The sequence below is a fragment of the Trachemys scripta genome, chromosome 24 (assembly GCF_013100865.1).
Source record: "Trachemys scripta elegans isolate TJP31775 chromosome 24, CAS_Tse_1.0, whole genome shotgun sequence".
NCBI lineage: Eukaryota > Metazoa > Chordata > Testudines > Emydidae > Trachemys > Trachemys scripta.
The window spans coordinates 3,638,653-3,661,597 of record NC_048321.1 but is presented as its reverse complement, the minus strand read 5'-3'; the positions used below and the strand labels follow the sequence as shown (position 1 = coordinate 3,661,597).

Sequence of the window (22,945 nt, the reverse complement as noted above, 5' to 3'; positions counted from 1 at the left end):
TGTTACAGCCAACAGCCATGTGGCCAGGGCCCTCCCTGGGATGTGGGAGAGCCACATTCAAGTCCCTGCTTGGAATCAGGCACATCCCAGCTGGGTGGTTCACCATGGGGCTATGCCCTGGAACCATCCCACCCTGCGTATGTTATGTACAGACACCTTCCCGCAAAAAGCTTCTGCCTGTCACTTGGCATTAAACAACCCCCCCCAAAACCCATTTTTGGACAATTCCCAACCAGTTCTGCCACTGAGCTACCATGTGACCATGGCCATTTCACTTGACCCCTCTTGGCAGCTGCATCCTCTCCCACCTCTGATCTTGTCTCTTTGAGGCAGGGGCTGGTTTCTTACTAAGTCTGTGCAAGGCCTGACAATGGCTGGGGCCTCTGGCTGCCATTCTACCCCAAGTAACTCATACTAGGTTGGGGCTGTTTGCCAGCCCAGCCTGGGAGCTCTCAGCACACCAGCAGTCCCCCTCTGCATGTCTTGACATGGAGCACGACCCCTCCTGGAACCCTACAGAACAGATGGCAATGTCTGCTCAACCACCAGCACTGGCAGGGGTTTTGCAATGTGAGCAGCAGGGCATAGGCCCTGCAGGAACCAGGAGCCCCCCCACAAGGGTCAATTCACACAATTACACACACACACTGGTTGGGGGAGCCCAGCTGGGGACCTTGTGCTGACTAGGGCAGGTTCTCAGCAGCTTGGGAAGACCAGTCCTCTGCCGAGCTCCCCAAACCCAAGGCACCTGAATCCAGCAGCCTCATGCAAGGCTGGCTCTGGTGTGCCGAACAGGGCGGGGGACTCGCAAATACAACAATTAGCTTACAAACATTTTTAATAACAAATAAAATCAGTTGTGTGTCTCTTGCTCCACCTGACTCCTTAAGGCAGAGGGGCTGGGCAGGGGCCTTTCCACTCTTGGGTCCAAGTTCTGCCATACAGGGGGACATGAAAAAATAAGTCCCTAGTCTGAGCCCAGTTCCTGGAGGTGATATCCTGGGCCAAGGAGCGAAGGGGGAGAGGGAAAGAGCTGCCCTCCACCCCAGCAGAGGGGCCCCTGCCTTAGGCCTGCTGCCAACCCTGCCCCAACCACTGACGCACAAAGGACACGCAGCCCCCCCAGCCATGGGGGTGCTTTTTATGCAGTGGAGTAGCTGAGGCAGCAGCATTTCATGAGAGACGAGGCCCTGCCCTGCCCCCAGCGACACAGGGGAGTCCAACCTGAGGATGGCAATGGGGGCCAGGGCAGAATGGCACATAGGCGGCCAGGCCAAAGAAGAGATGTCGGGGTGCAAGATCTCCCAGGATGGTCAGACCGCTCAGTCCAAACAGCCCAACAAGCTGCCTGCTCTGCAAGGGGGTGGGAGTGCAGGGACAGGGCAAGGGGGTATTTGCATTGAGGGTCCCCGCCCAGGGGCTGGGGGGATGGTTGGGCACCGTAGTGCCAGGCCAGACATCACGGCTGCTCACGCCATGCCCTCCCCCCGGTGGCTGAGCACATGGAGCTGCAGCTGGTGGAGATCGCTGAAGGTGCTGTGGCACTGGTGGCAGGAGGGATAGTGCCTGCGCAGCCGCATGTGCTGCTTCAGCGAGCGCTGGTACACAAAGCGCTTGGCACAGACCACACAGATGTAGGGGCCCAGGGGGGGCCGGCCTCGCCTTCGCTTCTGGGGGGGCTGGCCTTGTCCTTGCTTCTTAGGGGGCCGCCCTCGCCTCTTCCCCTGTGGGACAGGCTCCAGCTCCTCGTCCTCTTCAGCCCCGCTCTCCCCTGCCCAGTCCTCCCCAGAGCTTCCCCCGGAGTCACTGCCCTCCCCTGCTCCCTCCTCAGTATATTTCCCTTGGGGCTGGGACTGGCGGAAGTTGTAGGGTTTGTGCAACGCTCCCTGCTCACCCCAGAGCTCCTCTGAGGGGGCTGGCAGCTGTGGAGGGGCTGACGGGGGTGGTGGGGCTGGCAGCGGCATCAGGCACAGGGGCCGTGGGGGAGCTAGCAGTGGTGGGGCTGAGGGAGGTGAGGGTTGCAGGGCAACTGATGGTGGTGGGGAGTGCAGGGGGGCTGATGATGGCGGGGGGTGCAGGGGTGGGGATGGGGCTGGCACTGGCGGAGTGTGTGGCCCGTTGCCCTTCTCTGCTGACATCCTGCTGGTGAGATCACCGAGCTGCCCTCCTGCTGGCCGCTGAGCTTTGGCTGCAGAGAGAAGAGGAGACAGGTCAGGGAGCTCTGTGGGGGGTGGGGGGTGGGGTGGGGTAAGGAGATGACCCTTCATGATCCAAATAAGAGCCCCTCTGAATAGGCAGTGAGGGCTCAGCCCCCAGGAGACAGCATGCTCTACCAGGGGAGAGTAGTTAGACGGAGGATTCAGCCCCCGAACCCCATGGAAAGGGGTTCCCAATGGGGGTGAGGGCCAAATTCTGATGTCCCATCAATCTGTGCACCCCCATGACTCCAGCAGGGAGTTCTGGGGGTGACCCCCAGCTTTTCCTCCTTAAAAGGCCCCCTTCACTGCCCTCCCTTCAACTCTAGGCAAGGAGAGCCATGGTAGAACCTCCCTTGCTCAGAAAGGCATGTGTGCTTGGGGCAATCCTCTGTATTTCCAGCGCTTTCCCTGGGCCCAGGACCCCAAGTGACATGAACCCAGCCCCCCCCCAGGCAGAGAGGCAATCGGCTCATTTTGTGGTTGGCACATCCCCCCTTTCCATGCTCAGCACAGGGCATGGCCCAGTCCTAGCCAGGAAGGCAGGGTGGCCATCTTGTCCCTGGCAGCCATCTTGTCGGCACAAGCCCCACTGAGGTTTTGTAACGAATGGGGCCGCATGGGAATTGCTCTGGGGCCCAGCTATTGCAGGGAGGCTGACAGCAGAGGCTGAGAAGCAGGAGCCAACCTGCCCAATAGCTAAGCATTGTGCCCTGGTGTCAGTATACGTTACCTGGGGCTGGGCGCAGCTCTGGCATCCTCTTGGGTACTGGTCCTTGCAGAGTACACGTGTTGGTACTCCCGGCTCCCGTGCCCGTGTCCCTTGGGGGCACAACCATCTGGGGTGGGATCTGAAGGATGATCTTGGTGCCCGGGGGCAAGGTTGCTGGGTTCAGTAGGATCAGGCCGTTACTTATCACTCCTGTGACTGGGTCTGAGGGAGGGATGGTCAAAGGGACTGAGACAGAGGCCAGCGAGGTCATCGATGTGGTTGAGCTGTGGGGCCTCACTGCTGCTCGGGCTGGGGCCCCAGGCGCTAGTGGGGCCGGAGCTGCGGGCCTGGCTGGGGCGGAGCCTGGGGACCCGGCTGGGGTGGAGCCTGGGGGCCCAGCTGCTAGTGGGGCTGCGGGCCCGGCCGGGGTGGAGCCTGGGGGCCTGGCTGGTAGTGGGACTGGGGCGGAGCCTGGGGGCCCGGCTGCTAGTGGGGCTGTGGGCCCGGCCGGGGCAGAGCCTGAGGGCCCGGCTGCTAGTGGGGCTGTGGGCCCGGCCGGGGCAGAGCCTGAGGGCCCGTCTGCTAATGGGGCTGGAGGCCTGGCCGGGGTGGAGCCTGCTGCCGGCACAGAGTCAGGGACTCTGACCACGAGTGACGCTGTCTCCGGAGTCCTGGCACTGTTGTGTCCCGGCTGGGAGGCACGGGACTGGGACTGGGACTGGGCCCGGCAGAAGTGCCCTCCCGTGTACTGCACCCCACAGCGCGCGCAGGTCTGCGTCCCCTTGTGCAGAGTCTTGTGGAAGAGCAGCTTGAACTCGAGGGTGAAGACGGCGCCGCATTCGTCGCACACAAAGGCCTTGTGGCGGCGCTGGTGCAGGCGCAGCAGCATGGGGCTGGCGAAGCTCTTGTCGCAGTCCTCGCAGCGCAGCAAGGGCTTGGGGGCCGAGGCCCGGAGCTGTCCCACGTGGCTGCGGATGTGCGCCAGCAGCTCTGCCTGCGATACAAAGCTGCGCTTGCAGTCCATGCAGGGGAAGGGCCGGATGCCCTCGTGGCGCCGCAGGTGCTCCTGCAGATCGGGGGCCGAGGCGAACACCTTGGGGCACTTGGAGCAGCTGAAGGGGCGTTCCCGGCCCCCGCTGTGCACGCGCTGGTGCTTGGTAAGGTTGGAGGAGTCAGTGAAGGACTTGCCGCAGGCGTGGCACGAGTACAGCGCCTCCCGCGTGTGGATCCGCAGGTGCTTCCGCATGTTGCTGCTGTTGGCGAACTTCTGGCCGCAGGTGGGGCACGGGTAGACACGTGGAGCCGTCCCTCCCTGGGGACCCCGCTTCCTCTGCCGCTGGGGAGAGGGCTCAGCCTCTTCCTCTTCCTCCTCCTCTTCGGCTGAGCTCTCCTCCGTAGAGCCACCAGGGGAGTCTCCCTCCTCCTCCTCTGCTGAGCTCTCCTCCATGGAGCCAGCAGGGGTGTCTCCCTCCTCCTCCTCTGCTGAACGCTTCTCCACAGGGTCCCTGGGTCTCAGGAAATAGCCCCCCTGGCTGTCCGGGGCAGCCTCCGAGGACTGGGCAGGGGAGGAGGGTGAGGAAGGTGGCACTGCTGGGCTGCCGGCCTGGCCCTCTTCATCATCTGCAGAGAGAAGCACATGGTGAAATGCCCATCCTGGTGAGGCTGCATCTGGCGGAGCAGCTTAGCTGACGCCTCAGCCTCCCCCACCCCTCACGCTCTCGGCCCAGTTCAGCCATTCACCCAATTGCTCTTCAGTCCCACACCACTAGCCCACGGCTGCCCTCCGCACCCTGCTCTCAACGCCTCGGAGAGGGGAGATCAGAATGCAGCCAAGCCCAGAGCTGGTCGCTGGTGGATGAGTTAAACACAGGCCTTGACCCTGACAAATGCCGACAAGGGACGAGGGCACTGTCCCCATGCCCCCGCGTTAACACCACCCCGGTCCTGCCAGCTGGGCCAGCACAGCGCTCAGGCGTCCAGTGGGGATGGAGGACAGTGCCTGAAGACCCAGAGCCAGATGCTGCTGCTCCCCAAGATGGATTTGTCCGAGACTGCATATGGGTCACAGAGGAACCGCTGCCAAGGCCCTGTCCGAGTCTCTGTCCTGCTCCAGCTCGGAGGTTCTCAGATGGTGACACCTGGAGCAGAGCCCTCGCCTAGGGAAGATGTGGTGATCTCAGGACAAGGGTCTACACATGAGATGGGAGTCTCAGCCACAGACCTAAACAATCAGACTGACCACAAGGCACTTGAATCCCACCAGATGCAGCCAGACAGGAAGGGACCCACAAACTCTCCCCAGACTTTGGGAACAGAACCTACCCGATCTCCCAGTGCAGCTGACTTCCCCACAGAGCGCGTTTCTTCTCTGGCCTCCCTCCCTCGTTCTTCCTCGCTCTGCTCACATTTACCGCCCCCTTGCATGCCTCCTCCTGCTGGGGGTGGGGGTGGGCAGGGAGCGCACACCTGGATCCCTGAGCAGGGCGCTGGGTACAGCCTGCCAAGCCCCTGCCCTCCCCACTTCCCCACCAGACAGGCAGCTGGAGCCCAGCTGTCTTGCTGGTTCTCCCTGTGGCTCATCAGCTACCTCCTGACACATCCAGCTGTGGGCTCAGCGTCAGGCAGCGCAGCCCCCAGGTGGATCCACCCCCAGCTCCCAAGTCCCTCCCCTCAGGGGTCATAGAATCATAGAATCTCAGGGTTGGAAGGGACCTCAGGAGGTATCTAGTCCAACCTCTTGCTCAAAGCAGGACCAATCCCAACTAAATCATCCCAGCCAGGGCTTTGTCAAGCCGGGTCTTAAAAACCTCTAAGGAAGGAGATTCCACCACCTCCCTAGGTAACCCATTCCAGTGCTTCACCACCCTCCTAGTGAAAAAGTTTTTCCTAATATCCAACCTAAACTTCCCCAACTGCAACTTGAGACCATTGCTCCTTGTTCTGTCATCAGGTATCACTGAGAACAGTCTAGATCCATCCTCTTTGGAACCCCCTTTCAGGTAGTTGAAAGCAGCTATCAAATCCCCCCTCATTCTTCTCTTCTGCAGACTAAATAATCCCAGTTCCCTCAGCCTCTCCTCATAAGTCATGTGCTCCAGCCCCCTAATCATCTACCACTCCTCCCAGTTTAGTGTCATCTGCAAACTTGCTGAGAGTGCAGTCCACACAATCCTCCAGATCATTAATGAAGATATTGAACAAAACTGGCCCCAGGACCGACCCCTGGATCATTCCACTTGAAACCAGCTGCCAACTAGACATGGAGCCATTGATCACTACCCGTTGAGCCCGACGATCTAGCCAGCTTTCTATCCACCTTATAGTCCATTCATCCAGCCCATACTTCCTTAACTTGCTGGCTGTCCCTTTCCCCTCCCCACAGCTGTGGGTCTCACGCTCCTCTCCAAGGGGAGCTGGATTGAAGAGAGCGAGCACTGCTCATGCACAGCCTCACTCAGCAGGGGCAGCCCCGGCCTAGCCAGGTGGGATAGTCCTCGCCACCAACCCACACTGGTCACAGGGGTGGCAGGAGCCTAACCCCAGCTCTGCAGTAAGGCCCTTCCTGGCTCTGCCTGGAGAACAGCCTGGGCTGCCCCGGCACTGGGCGTGCAGTTCAGGGCCCCGTTCTGTGCCAGTGCTCAGCCACAGTGCATGAGCACTCGTCTACATGGGAAAGCGATACCGGTATAAGCCAGGTGTGAATGTAAAGTGACGGCTGCACCGGCACATTATACGCACCTCCCCACGACCCCAAATGCTGCACTGGCACAGCATACGGATCCCCCCTCGCGGTGAACGCTGCACCAGCGCAGCATACAGATCCCCCCCACGGTGAACGCTGCACCGGCGCACCATACACATTCCAACCTGGTGAATGCTGCACTGGCACACCATACGCCCCCACCCCACCCCGGTGAATGCTGCACCAGCGTGCCATATGGCCCCCACTCCCTATTAACGCTCATGCTGGGATAAGGGGGGGCCTTCAGCTTATGTGGCTTTGGAAGGAGTTTAGCTAAAGCCCTCCAAAGTCACTTTTATCCTGGAGTCAGAGGGGCCGCAAGGGGGGTTGCACCAGTCTAACTGTACTCGTTTAAGCACAGTGGGGAAGCTTCCCACATGGACGTGCCCTGAGGGAGCCCTGGGCTCTTTCAAGTGTGTGCTCCAGGGAGCTCCAGCACCTGGCAGACGAGATAAGTCCTGCTCTATCCCACGCGGTCTGGGGCCTCCCTGTCAGGGAACAAACAGAGACCCAGGCAAGTAACAGACTCCAGCTCCCCGACACTCTACAGCCTTGGGAGCAGACTCCTTCACTTTGAGCCTAGGAGGAGTCCTGATGACCTCTGGGACTGACCATGAGCTTCGCTGCCTTGCTGAACTGGGGTCTCAGCCCGCCGGCTGGCTGGGCTTTTCCCCTAGTGCTTCCCAAACGGTGACAGCAGGAATATCTGCACCAGCTGTGAAAACACAGACACCCGTGCTTGTGGCATCAGCATTCGCTAATTCTGAGCGAGCAGCTGCATGTGAACTCACTGCGTGGGCACCACGGCATCTGTCAGCGGAAAGGAGATCTGCCCTCGGCTACAGGGAGCAGGAGGTCCCAGTCGCTGGGGTAATGCAGGAGAGGAGAAAGGGCTCGGCAAGGAAGGGCACCGTGGACAGGTTTGTCCAGTGCCTGCGTAACGGGGCTGGGGCCGCAATACCAAGCTCATCATCATCATCTGGGCCAAGGCCTATGGCTGCAACACACGATTACTACTCTCCAGTGACTAGGCCACACCCTCCCCTGCCCTGTCCCCTGGGCCATCATTCACAGCAGCGCAAAGCAGGGGAAACACGACCAGCTCCGAACGGCAGCATTATACGCTCATGGACACAACGGACCAAGAGGGCCCCTGGGTTGGTTAAACACGCCTCACACATTCGTGATGGGACCTCTGCTGCTCCGGAGCTGGCGTCCGGGATGGATGAGGTGACAGCGCCTTGCACACCGGGCCTGACCCTGCGAAGAGCCAAACTTGAAAGCAGATTAGCCCAGCAGCTCTCAGGTGCCCGGCTACCTGCTGAGCAGGATCGCAGCAGCCAGACACTTTTCGGTCAGCTGCAGCTCAGAAGGGAGCGATCTCATAACAAAGCTACTTCCTTCTACACGGGCCTCATGCAGGCCGAGAAACGTGCCAGGTAGCACCCAGCCCAGCATGGCCAATCGCCCAGGAGAGAAACGCCACCGAACAGTCTGTCTAAACGCAGCGAGGAAGATGAACCACACAGGAAGCCAACAGCTGATGGTACAGAGAAGTTTGCCATTTGAATGCACTGGAGTGCAGGGGCTGTCAGCGCTCTCATCAATTCGTCCCCAGCATGCGAGAAGTTGACGGGTGTCGCTTTCCAGCACAACGTTCAATGGCACCATTTTCAGGTCCCGAGGCAAGTTCCGGCTGAGTGGGGACGTGCATTCGCCCAGGCGCACTCTAGATCAGACTGAGTGGCTGGAGGCTTCCTGCCTGGTTCCTAGCTTCCAGGCAGAATTTGCAGGAGCGCTCAGCACTTGTCTAACCCGGCTCCCGCTGAAAGCTGGGGGCTCTGGGAAATCCCAGGCTGGGAGCGCAATGCACGCTGGGCAGTCACCACAGCTGCGCATCCAACTGCGTGCCAAGAGCCAGGCAGAGGCATAAACAGAAGTTTACCAGCATGACCGTGGCAACTGCCTGCCCGATTCTGGCATCTGCGCGTGTAGCGCAGACACATGTTTCCGGGCGTACGTTGCTGGAAATCAGGCCCTCTTGCTACATTCTGCTCAGCCAGCACAGCCTCGCTGTTATAGGGGGCTTTTCCTTTAACACTTAATGGCTATTTTTAAAAAAATAATCCTATGACAACGACTTCCCAAAACCCAGCCCAGCTCCACAGCTGCCTCCGTGGCCGAAGCTCTTTCCTGTTCAAAAAATTCTATTTCAAGTGGCTCTGATGCTTCCCCAGCACAGCCAGCAGGGCTCCGAAATAATGGGCTCATCTGACACCGAGAACCGGCAGCGCCAACTAGCTCCAAAGGTTCCAAAAATCAAGAGAGCGAGAAACAACAAAGCCACGAGGACTCTGGAGAGACGCTCAGTTCTCCCCCAGGCCCGGGAAGAGCACACGCACACCACGGCACAGCCTACTGCTGTTGCTCTAACCTAAAACGCCCTGGGTTTTATGGGCTGGATGCTGCAGGGATTTGGGACCTTTGGATTCCTGGTCCCCATTTAATGCCCAGTTCCTGCTGGCTGAGTGGCCTGGTGTCCAGCCACACACACGAGAAAGCACCCCTACAACTAGCTCCCAGAGCAGCCAAATGACCCTCTCTGTCCTAGAGCCAGGAGCTGGGGGAGCTGCAGAGGAGACAGCTCTTGTACCCTCAACAGCCAGTTTATTGGGTGGGCCACAGGAAGTCAGTGTTAGATGGGCAGGGAGGTGTTTCACACTGGGGGTGAGGGCAAAGGCTGGAGTAGGATCTCAGCAGAGGCGAGTGGAGGCTGCAGCACAGAGGGGCCTGCGGAGGCCATGGCGAGGTGGGGAGAGGGGAAGGAGTATTTGGGGCCCAGGCTGAGGTTCTGCAGAGGCAGGAATGAGGCGCAGAGGATAGGATGTGATGACCAGAGACAGTTTATGCTGAACACCAGGGAGTTCTTTCCCATGGTGAGATCTATGGGGCTGGGAATCTTCTCCCAGTTACGGGGCGGGAGCCCCGTCGCCTGGGTTGTGGCTCAGTCACTGGCTCCAGGGCCATGCTGCCTAGATGGATTACCAGGCCTTTCCCAGCGACAGCCGCGGTTAGTGTCGTTCGTGCCGAGCTCTGGAAAGCTCCCAGCGCCCCGTGGCACCAACCCCGGAGACAATCTGACACGTACACCCAAGTGTCACCTGCGAGACTGAAAGCATCCACCCTCCAGAGACGTCTGCGCGTTAAACGCCATAGGGCGCCTCCTGCTGCCCGTGTTATCCTGACAGACGGCGGGGGCAGAGCTGCCTCTGCACCTGGAGCTCCCACGTCCCCTCCCATTGGGCAGCGAGCTCTGCACTTACCCAGCAGCGCCGGGGCAGAAAGCAGTGAATAAATGCTGCATCTGGCACGTGACACACGGCTGGACTTGGCCCTTGCCGGTCGCTCAGAAGCTAGCGAGCTCAGTGGTTAGTGAAATGGCAGGGTCTCCAGCGAGCAGGGACACAGGGCAGAGCTCCTCTGCGTGAGCCCCAAAGGCTGCTGTGTCCAACTCCCCTGACCTCGGGATCCCAGGTTCAAGGGGGCGCAGCCGCTGCAGAGCATGGAGTGGCAGGCAGAGCACCACAGCCCCCAGATCACTCTGCTTCCCGCCTGTGCCTCCCGTGCTGAGCCCCCATCCCAGATCCCTCCATTCGCCCAGGCCCTTCCAGATCTGTGCACGACAGGCCACTGCTCTCCCCCCTGCCCCCCGCAGGAAGATGCTGCCTCAGGCCCCGACAGGGATCCCCGTATGCATGTGCCAGCTACAGAGCCCAGCAGGAAGCCAGGTATGCCCTGTACCTCCGAGTCTTCGCCCAGCCATCTCCCTCTACGAGGTGCCCAGCTGCACTCAGGGCCCTTCTCAGCGAGCTGGGCAGCACCGTGACGGCAGCAGATCAGACCAGGTCATCCCTCCGCCTGCCTTGCCGGTGCTGGTAGGGCAGAAGCCCAACGGCCCCTTCTGAGCTGTGCCAGGTGGGCTGGGCAGGACTCAGGTCACCCCAGTGACACCCTCTCCCCCATCACCTGCTTCCCGAGCCTCGCTCTCCACCCTGTCTGCGTCGTAGGCAGGGTCCTCCCGGATGAACTCGTAGTCCAGGTCCACAGGGTCACCCCGGCACCATTTACCTGCGCAGAAAGCACATTGGGTGGGAATCTGAGCGTGTCTCATCAGGGCAGGAGCTCAGAGCGACACCTGGCCCTGCCAAAGCCATGGGGCAGGGAGACGCAGGGGAGAAGGCAAACCACACCCAGGTGGGTCTCTGGGGAAAGGGGCACATCCCTGAAACTTTCAGTGCCTCGCTCCTCTCCCCAACCCTGGCCTGGGACCCATCCTCACGCTGCTGGGCTCTGAGAGCAGGCAAGAATGGGAAGTGGCATGTTGGCAGCAGAGCTACTACACAGTCCTGAGCCAGACCGAAGGGTGGAAGCACCGGGCCGGGAGAGGGACTAGGGCTGGGCAAGGGGAGAGCTAGGAGCCTTGGGGGTGTCTGAACAAAGCAGATGCTCCCTGTTTTGCTAGGAGCTCCGGCGCTGGGGGAACTGGGCCAAGCAACATCTAAACCCAGACTGGACAGAGCCCTGGGGACGGTCTGTAGGGAACCACCCTGCTGTGGCTGCAGGTGATCTGACAGGGCTCTTCCAGGTCTAAGTTCCCTGGGCGGGGGAGCTGGCCAGCCCACAGGGGTATGGGCACCACGCTCCGATGGCACCTACTCTTCAGCAGCATGGAAGAGGCCATGTCCTTCCACTCCTCATCCTCAGGCCTGAGCTCCCACTGCTGGATCAGCTCGTTGATTTCCGCATCCAGCTGCTGGGCCTGCTCGTCGAGGCTGCTGGTGCCGCCCTGGAGCTCCAGAGCCGCCTGAGGAGATGGTTCCTGGGCCACTCTGGAGGCCTGGCGCGGAGCTGTGGTAAGGAAGGGGTTAGAAGGAGATGGTCAGTGCGTTGCTTTGCTCAGCCCTATATGGGTCTGCCTTTTACCTCCCCATCACCTGGCTCTGGGTAGGAGGGACACCGCTCCCCTCTGGCTGCTGGATTTTGGCTCTCCCCATGTAATAAAGGGGGAGGCAGGGAGCGTCCAGGGTAAAATCTCCCCCATGCGTGGCCTGGGCCCCACCCAAGGGTGCGAGCAGTGCGCAAGGCCTCCTTCAGCCATCTGCACTGGGCAGGGCGGATCCCAGCCGGTGCCCAGTGTTGGGAGCTTCAAGCTCAGTGTGAGTACTGGGGTCTCTTGGGGGGTGGCCATTTTAAGGCCGCTGCCCTGTACCCCCTAGAACGAGGTCGTGTCTGACGATGCAGAGGAAAAACGAAGCCTGAGCTGCCACAACAAGGCCGGGCCAAGCAGCAGCTTTCAGACAGAGCCCCAGGAAAAGAATTCATCACGTCCCCGCATTTAGTGAAGGGCAGCTTGGGAAGTCTCCATTCCCAGGTTTTGCAGGGGAAGGGGGTTCTCATGGCCCCCTCTGCCCCACGCTAGCAAGAAAGCAGCCCCCTTCCCCCCCACGATTTGTTATATTGGAGCCATTTTCCCTCTGGAGTTCAACTACAACAAAACCCTGCCACGTCTCCTTCACACTGAAATCCGCTAAGGCTGAGAGCCCCTCCCCCTCCAGGGTACTCCAGGTCAGCCACAACCAGAGGGTAACCCAAAGAACACACGAGGCAGCGTGATCTGGTGAATCTAACCCCGGAGACAGCTCAGCCCTGTCCCATCTATTCGGGGGGAGGAACCTCAGGGCCAGTGTACCTACGGGGAGCAGAGCCCCAAGCACACCTAAGGCCAGACAGGTACATTATAATCACCTCGTGCAGGGGTTCTTACAAGAAAATTTTTGGTGGCCTCAGAGTGCGGCCACCAACTCTTGCTGGTGGCTGCTCTGACAATTTCCCCTAAATTACTTAATGTTAGGAAAAACAAGTAAATCTGCGCATACACCCCCCCAAATCATTGTCATTTATTTATGTAGGGTTTTTTCCCGCCGACTCAATAATAAAAGTAATGTAGAGTTGTCGCTTTTCTTTACTGGACCCAAACAGAACAGAAACACAAATAAGGTGCTTGGCATGTTTTGCTTTTTTAGGTTGATTTTGTTTTTTAGACGTGCTAGCTAGTAAATCTGTGAAAAGTGATATTTGTATATTTATTAAAATCACTTTTCACAGCAAACTTACTCAGCTCCAGCAAGCTGGGGGACAAATTAAGCCCTAGATGGGGAGGGTGGGGGAGGGCCAGGGGCAAGGGGGGTGAGCCCAGGGCTGGAGCCTGAAGCCCTGAGGCTGGGGGATGAAGTCCATCGCCACACGCCAGAACCTTCCGCCCATCACCCCAGGGCCAAAGCCGGAGCCCCACCACTCCCAGGAAGGTGGGGAACTCACACTGGTCACCTGCTCCTACAGCGTTTGTGGCTCCAGAAGGGGGCAAGGACCAGCCCCTGCTGGAGGCCCTGGGGAGGGGCGGTTGCTTTGCCCCTCCCCCCAATCACCACCCAGGAGGCTGTGGCCACAAGAAAAGCCTCTGGTGGCCGCATGCGGCCATTGTGGCTGCATTTGAGAAACATTGATCTAGTCTGATGTCCTGCATCACAGGCCGGAGAATGGTTTCAGGGTAGCAGCCGTGTTAGTCTGTATCCTCAAAAAGAACAGGAGTACTTGTGGCACCTTAGAGACTAACAAATTTATTAGAGCATAAGCTTTCGTGGACTACAGCCCACTTCTTCGGATGCATATAGAATGGAACATATATTGAGGAGAAATATATACACACATACAGAGAGCATGAACAGGTGGGAGTTGTCTTACCAAGTCTGAGAGGCCAATTAAGTAAGAGAAAAAAACTTTTGAAGTGATAATCAAGGTAGCTCAGTACAGACAGTTTGATAAGAAGCAAGTGTGAGAATACTTACAAGGGGAGATAGATTCAATGTTTGTAATGGCTCAGCCATTCCCAGTCCTTATTTAATCCTGAGTTGATTGTGTCTAGTTTGCATATCTCACCCAGCAATTCCTGTGGCAGGCCCAGCACTTGTGTTTGAGCCAGAGCATGTGTTTTAAGAGACCCCCAATCTCAATGTAAAGACTCCAACTGCTGGGGAACGCACCACACCCTCCCCAGTTCCAGTGGTCAACAATCTGCACCTTATTTCTAGTCTGAATTTAGCTAGCTTCGGCTTCCAGCCACTGCATCTTATTCTGCCTTTAAGAGCCCTGCAGGTGGAGAAGTACCAACGTAGGTTCTTGGAAACCATGATCAAGTCACCTCTTAACTTACTCTTCGATAAACTAAATGGATCAAGTTTCCTTTGTCTCTCAGGCAGGTTTTCCAATCCTTGAATAGTTCCTGTAGCACTTTCCTGAACCCTTTCTAATTTGTTAGCAGTCTTGTGGCAGCGTGGACACCAGAACTAAACCCAGCAACCGGTAATGGCCTCACTAGCGTATGACCTATACCGAGGCAACAGCATCTCTCTACTCCCACCCAATAGCTCCCTTACACACCTGAGGATCGTGTTTGCCCTCTGAGCTAAAGCATAACTCTGCGAACTCATGTTCAGTCGGATTCCTTCTGCCACGACCCCTCAGTCCTTTCTAGTGTCCCACATTCCAGGACACAGCTCCCCATTTTAGACATGTGACCCACACTCTGGCAGAGTTAAAACACGAGCACGCTGTCCCCTTGACAACTGGCCCAGCTTGCTCTGTGTAACAGACATGGCATTATTCACAATGAAGCAGTGGACTGGTGGCATCTGCAAATTTTCCCAGCTAAGATTTTATGCTTTCTTCCAGATCGTTGTTCAAGATACTGAACAGCACTGACCCCGTACTGATCCCTGTAGGACCTTATTAGAAGAGATCTCACTGGAGGATGATCCCCCATTAACTTTGAGAGCGATCCTTAGCCAGTTTTTAATCCATTTAATGTGCGCGACATTGTTCGCACTGTTCAAAAATCAACATGGCCCTGATCTCAGCGGAGGCTTCTCAGAATACGCAGAACAGACTTTCCAGCTCCTGGAGCATTTCCCTCCCATCATCACGCTAACAGCGGATTTCACTCCCCCCAACTTCAATGAGATCAGGATCAGGCCCTTAAATCCCTAACTGCAAGACAGTTTAATCCCCTTTGCGTTGACAGTGCATTACTTTTCACAGCTGAAAGGTTCTGGGTTGATAAGGTTTAAGAGAATTAACTAGATGCCCTTTGTTACTGTGCTAAAACTGGACACGGGGCTTGCACTGAACGCAACACCGATCCTAAGGCTCTGGGGACGCAGAAGGCTGACCGTGCTGATACGAATGCAAGATTGGGGCCTAAAGATGAGAAGACCGTCCCCTGAACCAGCAGCTTTGTTACAGCCTAGGGAAAAATTCCACTCTCAGCTCTTTCCTGATGCCTGTAGCTGATCCACATGGAGGCCCAGTGACACCGATGGCACTGAGTGAAACTGCCTGATCGCACTGGGCTGCCTTGACATCTAAAACAGTCCATTTAAACGATGAATAAAGGCCCAGGGTTCCTGCTCCACGGAAGGATGACTCCAGATCCCTCAAACTTCCAGTATGTAGATGGGCACCGTCCTGCCCCCTGTTGGCAACACCCTTGGTTCCTCGCGCTAATCAGAGTCCATTGCTAGGGCGGTAACAAACCACGGGGCCCAGGGCTGGGGCAGAGCTGTTAGGAACAGTGAGTTTTCCCCTTGCTGTGACACTGCTGGGGGGCACTAAGGGCTCCTGCAACTCCCTTTTGGGTTAGGACCCCCAATTTGAGAAATGCTGGTCTCCCCTGTGAAATCTGTATAGGGTAAAAGCACACAAAAGACCAGATTTCACATGGGGAAACCACATTTCACAGTCTGTGATGTGTTTTTCATGGCAGGCCTGAGAGATGGGACTGGGAGACACCCCTTTATGCCAGAAAAGAGCAGAGTCTTCCAGCCACTCCCACCCCGAGAAAGAGCAATGGGAGGAGGGGCAGCAGCGCAGTGGGTTGCTGGATGGGACATGGCCCCACACATCAGGGCAGCCTGGATTTCAGCACTGGGGCTCAACCCCATCTTTGTTCACATCCCCCCAGAGGGCAATGGGGTCAGAAGCCTGGCCCCCCCTGACAGTCCAGAAATGGACTGTCTCCCCCCACCCCATGGCTCCATACACACAGGGGTAGGGTCTCCCCTACCTCCCTCCCCAGATGCCGCACCCCACCTGGACGGCCAACGTGAAGAGTGGATGGGGTTGGATTGAGCAGGCACCTCTCATCTCCCCTGCCTTACCTTTCCCAGGGCTGGAGCTGCCATGTAATGGGTGTGGCCAGGGAGCCGCTGGCTGCTCCCTCTGCTGGGGAGCCCAGCACAGCAACACCCCTGGCCGAGCCCGGGGGCAACAGAGTCCCATTGCATGTGTGAGACGAGACATGCTGGGGGCAGGGCCCCGGGGGGGAGGGGTACCCTGGCCCCCAGCATGGGGGAGAAGGAGCAAGGGCTTTCATCTCAGGCCTTTATCCAGACGAGGTCATGGCAGGTGTTAACTAACACGTGTCACCTTAGCACCTTCCACGTCTTGGTCTGGACGAGGTCACTGATTCGGCCTCAGCCCCAGGGAGGCAGGGAAAGATCACGACCCCCCCTTCTCCACCCTTGGACAACCCTGATAAACTAAGGCACAGAGAGGGTCAGTGACTCGTCCAAGGCCACACAGAGAGCCAGCGGCAGAGCTACAAATAGAACCCAGGAGTCCTGGCTCCCACACCCAACTCTGATCACGGCCCTGTCCCCATTTCAGGGGGGTCAGATCCTATTTTCCAAGCAACGCTTCCCCACTCTGCCCCTCTTGCTTCAGGCTATTTCCACAGAGTTCAGAGGTGTGTCTTTCTCTCCCCAAGGTCCTCCAACTTCCCAGCTCCCTGCAGGGGAGCTCATGGGTCTTTTTAACGTGGTGGTGGGTGGCAAGGATGCCCCTCCCCCCGCTCAGTCCCAGTGAGATGTCTCTCTAAAGCACCTTCCCCCGGGATGTACCCCAAAAAGTATCTTCTCCCCATGAAGGACATGCACCTTCTCAAATACCCCCTCACCCAAACACTAGGCTCTCCAACCTGATTCCCCAGCTGCCAGGTCAGCTCCTCCCTCCCAGGACTTTCGAACCCCCGCACACCCCTCAGGAGGATCGTAATCCCACCCAGGAGTGCCCCTTGGCTTTCCAGCTGCCTGGACAGAGAGGAAGGAGGCAGTTTGGACAGGAGCCACCAGAGACACCCCCACTAGGCCACCTCCTCCCTCCCACTGGGAACTACATTTCCCTTATCAGCTGCCATCACTTCCTCCTAGTGACAATGGGGGTGGGGGGGGGGAAGGGGGGTGTCTGCTCAGCATCACATGCCTCACTGGCAGCTCTCTCCCCACTCCTTCCCCTGCAAACCCAGAGCCCTTGGGGAAGGGCTGTAATTCAGTACCCCTTTGGATAGAGGGCCACTGTCCCTCTGCTGGCTTGCTCCCGGATAGCCTGCAGGGATCCCATTGGCTCCAGCTAAGCAGGGTCAAGCCAGTTCAGGGTTTAGAGAGGAAACCGAAGAATATCTTGTGCTGCATGTGGTCAGGCCCTAGCTAAGTCCACAGCTAAAGCACGGTGTGGAGGGGAGACCTCAGCACGGCCTCTAATCAAGCTGAAACACTGGACTGACCGTGCAGCACACACTGCGAGGGGACGCAGTCACAGCATGGTTATAGCAAGGCTACAACCTAGGCCTTCACCGGGGCTCCTGCACCAATCCGCCGGCATGACGACTGGAGCAGGCGCTGTGCTGCTGTCAAGACATCAGAGCTAAATCCCGGGCACTTGTGCTCATTGAAGATCCCGGGGTACTCAGGGTGGGGAGGGATAGTTCAGTGGTTTGAGCATTGCCCCCTACTAAACCCAGGATTGTGAGTTCAGTCCTTGAGGGGGCCACTTAGGGATCTGGGGCAAAATCAGTACTTGGTCCTGCTAGTGAAGGCAGGGGGCTGGACTCGATGACCCTTCAAGGTCCCTTCTGTTCTAGGAGATAGGATATCTCCATTAATTTATTTATTTTCATGAGAGTCAGGGTGCTGCCAGGTGTCAGTGGGGACGGGGGACGGCAACAGGACTCCCATGGGTGCTAGAGCAATGGCGGGCGAGTCCCAGAAACACTCAGGGTAAGCCTAGCTCTAAGGCCAGACTCTCCCCTGGCCCCAGGAGGAAGCAGAGTGAATGGAGTGGACAGCCTGGGGAGGGAGAGGAAACAGTTCCGCACGCGGAGAAGGAGAAGAAAAGACAACACTGCATGGACCTCAGCTAGGCCCAGAGAACCTGCTCCAAGGCGCGCACCCCTGCTCCAGCGTTGGCTGCACTTGCTCTTTGTGGGGCTGCCTGGCAAGCTGCTGGAGCTCGGACACGCAGCAAAGCCAACAGCGAAGGGTGTTTAATTGCAGCACAGACATACCCAGTGGCTCTCTACCGGGGCTATTAAACTACTACAGCACAGCTGGCAGTGCTGAACGAGACTCACCAGGGCCAAAACTCGTGGGCCAAACTGCCAAATACACAGTTGCTTTGTTTGGATTTAAACTTTTCTCCCCTTCCCACACTCAAGCCAGGGTTTGCAGCCCAAAGCAGATGAGGACTCGGGTTCTATTCCCAGATGTGCCATGGACCTGCTGCAAGCCCTCGGGCATGCCCTCTCACACACCCCCCCCCCAACCTCCGGCCTCCATCTCCACCCTGCCTCTCATCTTCAGCTGCGAGCTACTCGGGGCAAGCGCTGTTCCCTTGTTTTAAGTACACACAGCACCTAGCAGAATGGGGCCCTGATCTCAGGTGGGGTCTCTGAGCTCTACAATTCTACAAAGAAATAATAAACATCTCGCCATTGGGATGAGAACCTGAAGGCAGACACGGAGCAGAGACGAAAGGGAAACTGGCCAGTTTGGTTTAACTGTTGACACTGACAAAAATGCAACAAAGAATTTGCACAGTGGGATCAGTCCTGTAATAAACTCCCCCCCTTTGAGCCGGAGTTCACTGGTATACAAGGAGTGAAATGTTATTTTAGGGGAACCCATGTGGAGGAGGGGAAGTGGGTATTGATCACTTCTAACAGCAGTGATTCTCCTACCTGCAGGAGCAAGTGGGGGGCAGGCGGCTGTCCTGCTTCCCCGCGCGGACGAGACGCTAGCCTCAGCGACCGGTTTGGTGACAGGCTCTCGCCGAGCGCTCACAGGCAGCGGTACAACAGCAGGGAGTCCTGTGGGAAATTGAAACAGCAGCAGCTGTAAATCACACGCCAGCTTGTGGGTCATAACAGAATTTCACAGCGGCCCTGCCACCAGCACTGACTGAAAATTGATCAGAGTCACTTCGAAACAGAGACACAGCACACCATCCCACTGCAGGGCTGACCCGAGCCCCCACTGCACCCAGGGAAGTGATAGCGGCCACCACAAACCAGCGGGTCTCACCCTCCTCATGTCACCACGTCAGCAAAGATAAAGCGTCCAAGCATGAAACTGGTCACCAGTGCAAGAAACACACAGATGGAGAAGAAATTCCTCATTGCCCTTGGTGCCAGGTGCTGCAAAGACCACCTCACCTTAGTGCGCCGCGGCTACCACATTCGTTTTAAGTTGAGCTGTTGGCACAACCCATCTTGGAGCACTGTGCCAGCACGCTGTAAGGCAGTTTGCTCACCCTGGGATTAGCAATGAATTCATGAGGGCAAGGACCGTCTCTGGTCTGTGTTTGTGCAATGGGGTGCTGGTCCCCGGCTGGGGTTCCTAGGCACTGCCACAATACAAACAGCAGCAGCTGCCGCTCACAATTCAGGAGTGGCTCATTTCAGGTTGTTCTGTGCCAGGCCAGTTCAGCCCCACTCTGTGGTGTGTCAGTTCAGACCCACCATGTCATGCCCTTAGTATGTTCAGTCAAACGGGTTGGCAGAAAAGTTTGTAAAAATAGCCATAAATAGAAAAGACATTGATTTAAAAATAAATACCCCTCCTCCTCTCCCGCAGCGGACACGTCTACACTGCAATTAAACACCCACGGCTGGCCCGTGTCGGCTGACTCGGGCTTGTGGGGCTGTTAACCTACAGTGTAGGCATTTGGGCTCGGGATGGAGCCTGAGCTCTGGGACCCTGTGAGTGGGGAAGGTCCCAGAGCCCAGACTGCAGCTTGAGTCCCGATCTCTACACTGTGATTTTACAGTCCCATAAGCCCGAGTCATCTGACGTGGGCCAGCTGCGGGTGTTTAATTGCAGCATAGACATACCCAGTGGCTTCTCTACTGATGCTGTTAAACTTGCAGCGCCGTATTAGCCTCCCCAGCTCGGAGATTCATGGGCCAAAGGCCTTACTGTCAACGTCTAGCAAATGACTTGGGCCAAAGACAGTTCACCCTGCAGTAGTTAAGTCAAGAGCTATGAGCTGGAATCTGGAACCGGAAAAACAAGAATGCCCAGCAATCTAAACTGCGAGTGGGGGAGGAGGTTAGATTTCAGGCGGCTGACAGGTACCTGCTACAGCATCAAGACCACACAAGGCCTGAGGTCAGCCCTACAGGAGGGACACAGAAGGCATCTAAGCACAACCAAAGAGGACATTGGCTCTGTATTTTGGGCCATCCCAATTGTCCCAGTAGCACAACCTGCCCCTCCAGTTACCGGCAATGACAATGCACCAGAGCTGCCTTGGCAGCCAGGCAGCCCGCAGCAGGAGCTGTTTGGGGAATGCCACGTTAGCAGAAAGGCAGGGCGGTTCAGACACAGCAGCAGCGTCACCTGCCAGGAGCACTGAAAAATCATCGGTTGGGTTTAAAACCCACAAGATATATAAAAAAAAAAAAAAAAAATACATGTACACATTTTGGGTTCTTTTTATTTGCCTTCTGGTTTCTGAGCCTAAAAGGTTACACTGAGGTCACATTTTCAAACTTTTCCCTGCCATCATAATGGCTAGAAACTTGCTTTTTATAGACCAGCCAAAGCTGAGATTCATAGAATATCAGGGTTGGAAGGGACCTCAGGAGGTCATCTAGTCCAACCCCCTGTTCAAAGCAGGACTAATCCCCAGACAGATTTTTGCCCCAAATCCCTAAATGGCTCCCTCAGGAATTGAACTCACAACCCTGGGTTTAGCAGGCCAATGCATTCTTACATATTCATGTGACTCCAGGAGCTGGGGCTTAAAGACAGGCACTAACTATGGTCTGACTCATGATAAAGTCACACAAGTTGGCAATGCTGCAGTCACTACTGACAGATGTTCAATAATAGCAAAAATAATCCTCCCGGGATAGTATAAGAGCCAAGGACCAAGGGATCCAGCTATGGAACGGCCTTCCTGAGCCACTAGCTGAATCTAGACTCAGAACAACTTTAGGGATACAGAGAGCCTTGCCCTCTGACAAAGCCTGTTACTGGAGCAACATTCATAACCCTCCTGCCCCCCTAGAATAAAAACCAACCAAACCCACCATAAGATGAGCTTTTACCCCCAAAGGGAGCAGAACCAAAGACTCCAAGGAGTTCAATTGCTAATCGATATTACATGGGAGGTGCCCACATGCTACGTGATGAGTGGCAGTACAATCCCTGACATTGCCTGATCCTGACCTACCTACTCAGGCACCATCCCCTTCGTGAGAGTTAGTAGCTGGCTGGACTCCTCTGTGTTTGGCTGAGATTATGTTTTATTTGCATTTGATTTTCAAAGAAAAGGAAGATGCAAGAGGAAGCCCTGGAGTCAGTGACCCCTGACCCTTCTCATGTGACAGACAATCTTAGTAACCCTCACCTAGGTCCCTTCATGAGACACTTGGACTGCTGGTGTTGGCAAGGCTTGATTCAAGGCACTTCTGTCCTGCTAGAATGCCTCATCCTCTTTTATACAACGCTTGTGCAATACTTTCTTAGTCAATAGTTTAGGGCTAACTTTTCAAAAGTCTATTGTCTCCCTTTCTAAGTAAGGAGGACTTTCTGTTTAAGGGAATAGGAAGATGGGGCTGTTGCTCCGTTGGTTTCGTATTATTTATAAATCTTATACTTTTCTGAGCCAGTTCTGTTACAGAATTAAAACCCAAACAAGTTATGGGATAAACAGGTACTCAAAATGTAAAACATGGCTAACGTTTTTCCCTATGATTTAAGTGCATGAGCCACAGACTTACATTGCCCCTATGGTCCAACACAGATCACAGACAAAGATCTGGTCATGCCGGTCTTCACTAGACACCCACAAACAAGGTGAAAGAAAACCTGCCACGTTTTCTTCTGGCCATAGTGTAAATGCTGAGATTCAATGCAGAATTAATGAGGGCCAAGGCAACGAACCAGTCAGCCTTGTATAAAATGGCACACTTTTACTTTGCAGGCTACATCTGTGAGCAACAGAACAAACCATGGAGGCCAACAGGCGATGAATCCACCAATTACAATCAGAAATGCCCTACACAGATCTCTGAGTTATTAGTATGTAAATATCCACACAAAGCATAACTGTCACCAAAATGGTTATAAAGACACTTATGGAATAAAGAGGCAAAAAACTGTTGAGCAGTCTGGTAAGTTGTTGATACATTTCCTGTTGAGGGTTTCTAACGTACCAGGGAAACTGAGATAAACCAACATGGTCGGATAAGACCACCCTGTACTTTTTATTTGCCTCGTAAGGCCTCCTTTTAACCACAGTCAAATGTCTCTCAATGGCTGTGTCTAACAAACTAAAAGTGGCAGCTCTTAGGGCGACAAACATACTGCCTTTCCTAATAAACCATCCTGGAGTTTTCCTTGCAGACATAAGAATGTTACTTAGTAAACTGTGCCAATTAACAGATCACAGAGAGTTAGACTGCCAACCAAACAGTACATACAGTTGTGCAATTTGTTATTTTTCCATAGGGCAACCAACACCATCAAGTTCTCCAGGACTATGAAACTACATATGAGCAGACATGCAACATTTGTTCAGTCTATGTGATCAGTTGCTTTTTCTCCTAGAATAAGTTTTCCTGTAGGATTATCATAGAATCATAGAATATCAGAGTTGGAAGGGACCTCAAGAGGTCATCTAGTCCAACCCCCTGCTCAAAGCAGGACCAATTCCCAGCTAAATCATCCCAGCCAGGGCTTTGTCAAGCCGGGCCTTAAAAACCTCCAAGGAAGGAGACTCCACCACCTCCCTAGGTAACGCATTCCAGTGTTTCACCACCCTCCTAGTGAAATAGTTTTTCCTGATATCCAACCTGGACCTCCCCCACTGCAACTTGAGACCATTGCTCCTTGTTCTGTC

The 22,945-nt window shown here is 56.0% G+C and overlaps 1 pseudogene; it reads right to left on the bottom strand.

The window, feature by feature from the left end:
• Window positions 1-662: 662 nt before the first annotated feature.
• On the bottom strand, window positions 663-22,599 carry LOC117869835 (annotated as a pseudogene).
• Between the last annotated feature and the right edge of the window lie 346 nt (window positions 22,600-22,945).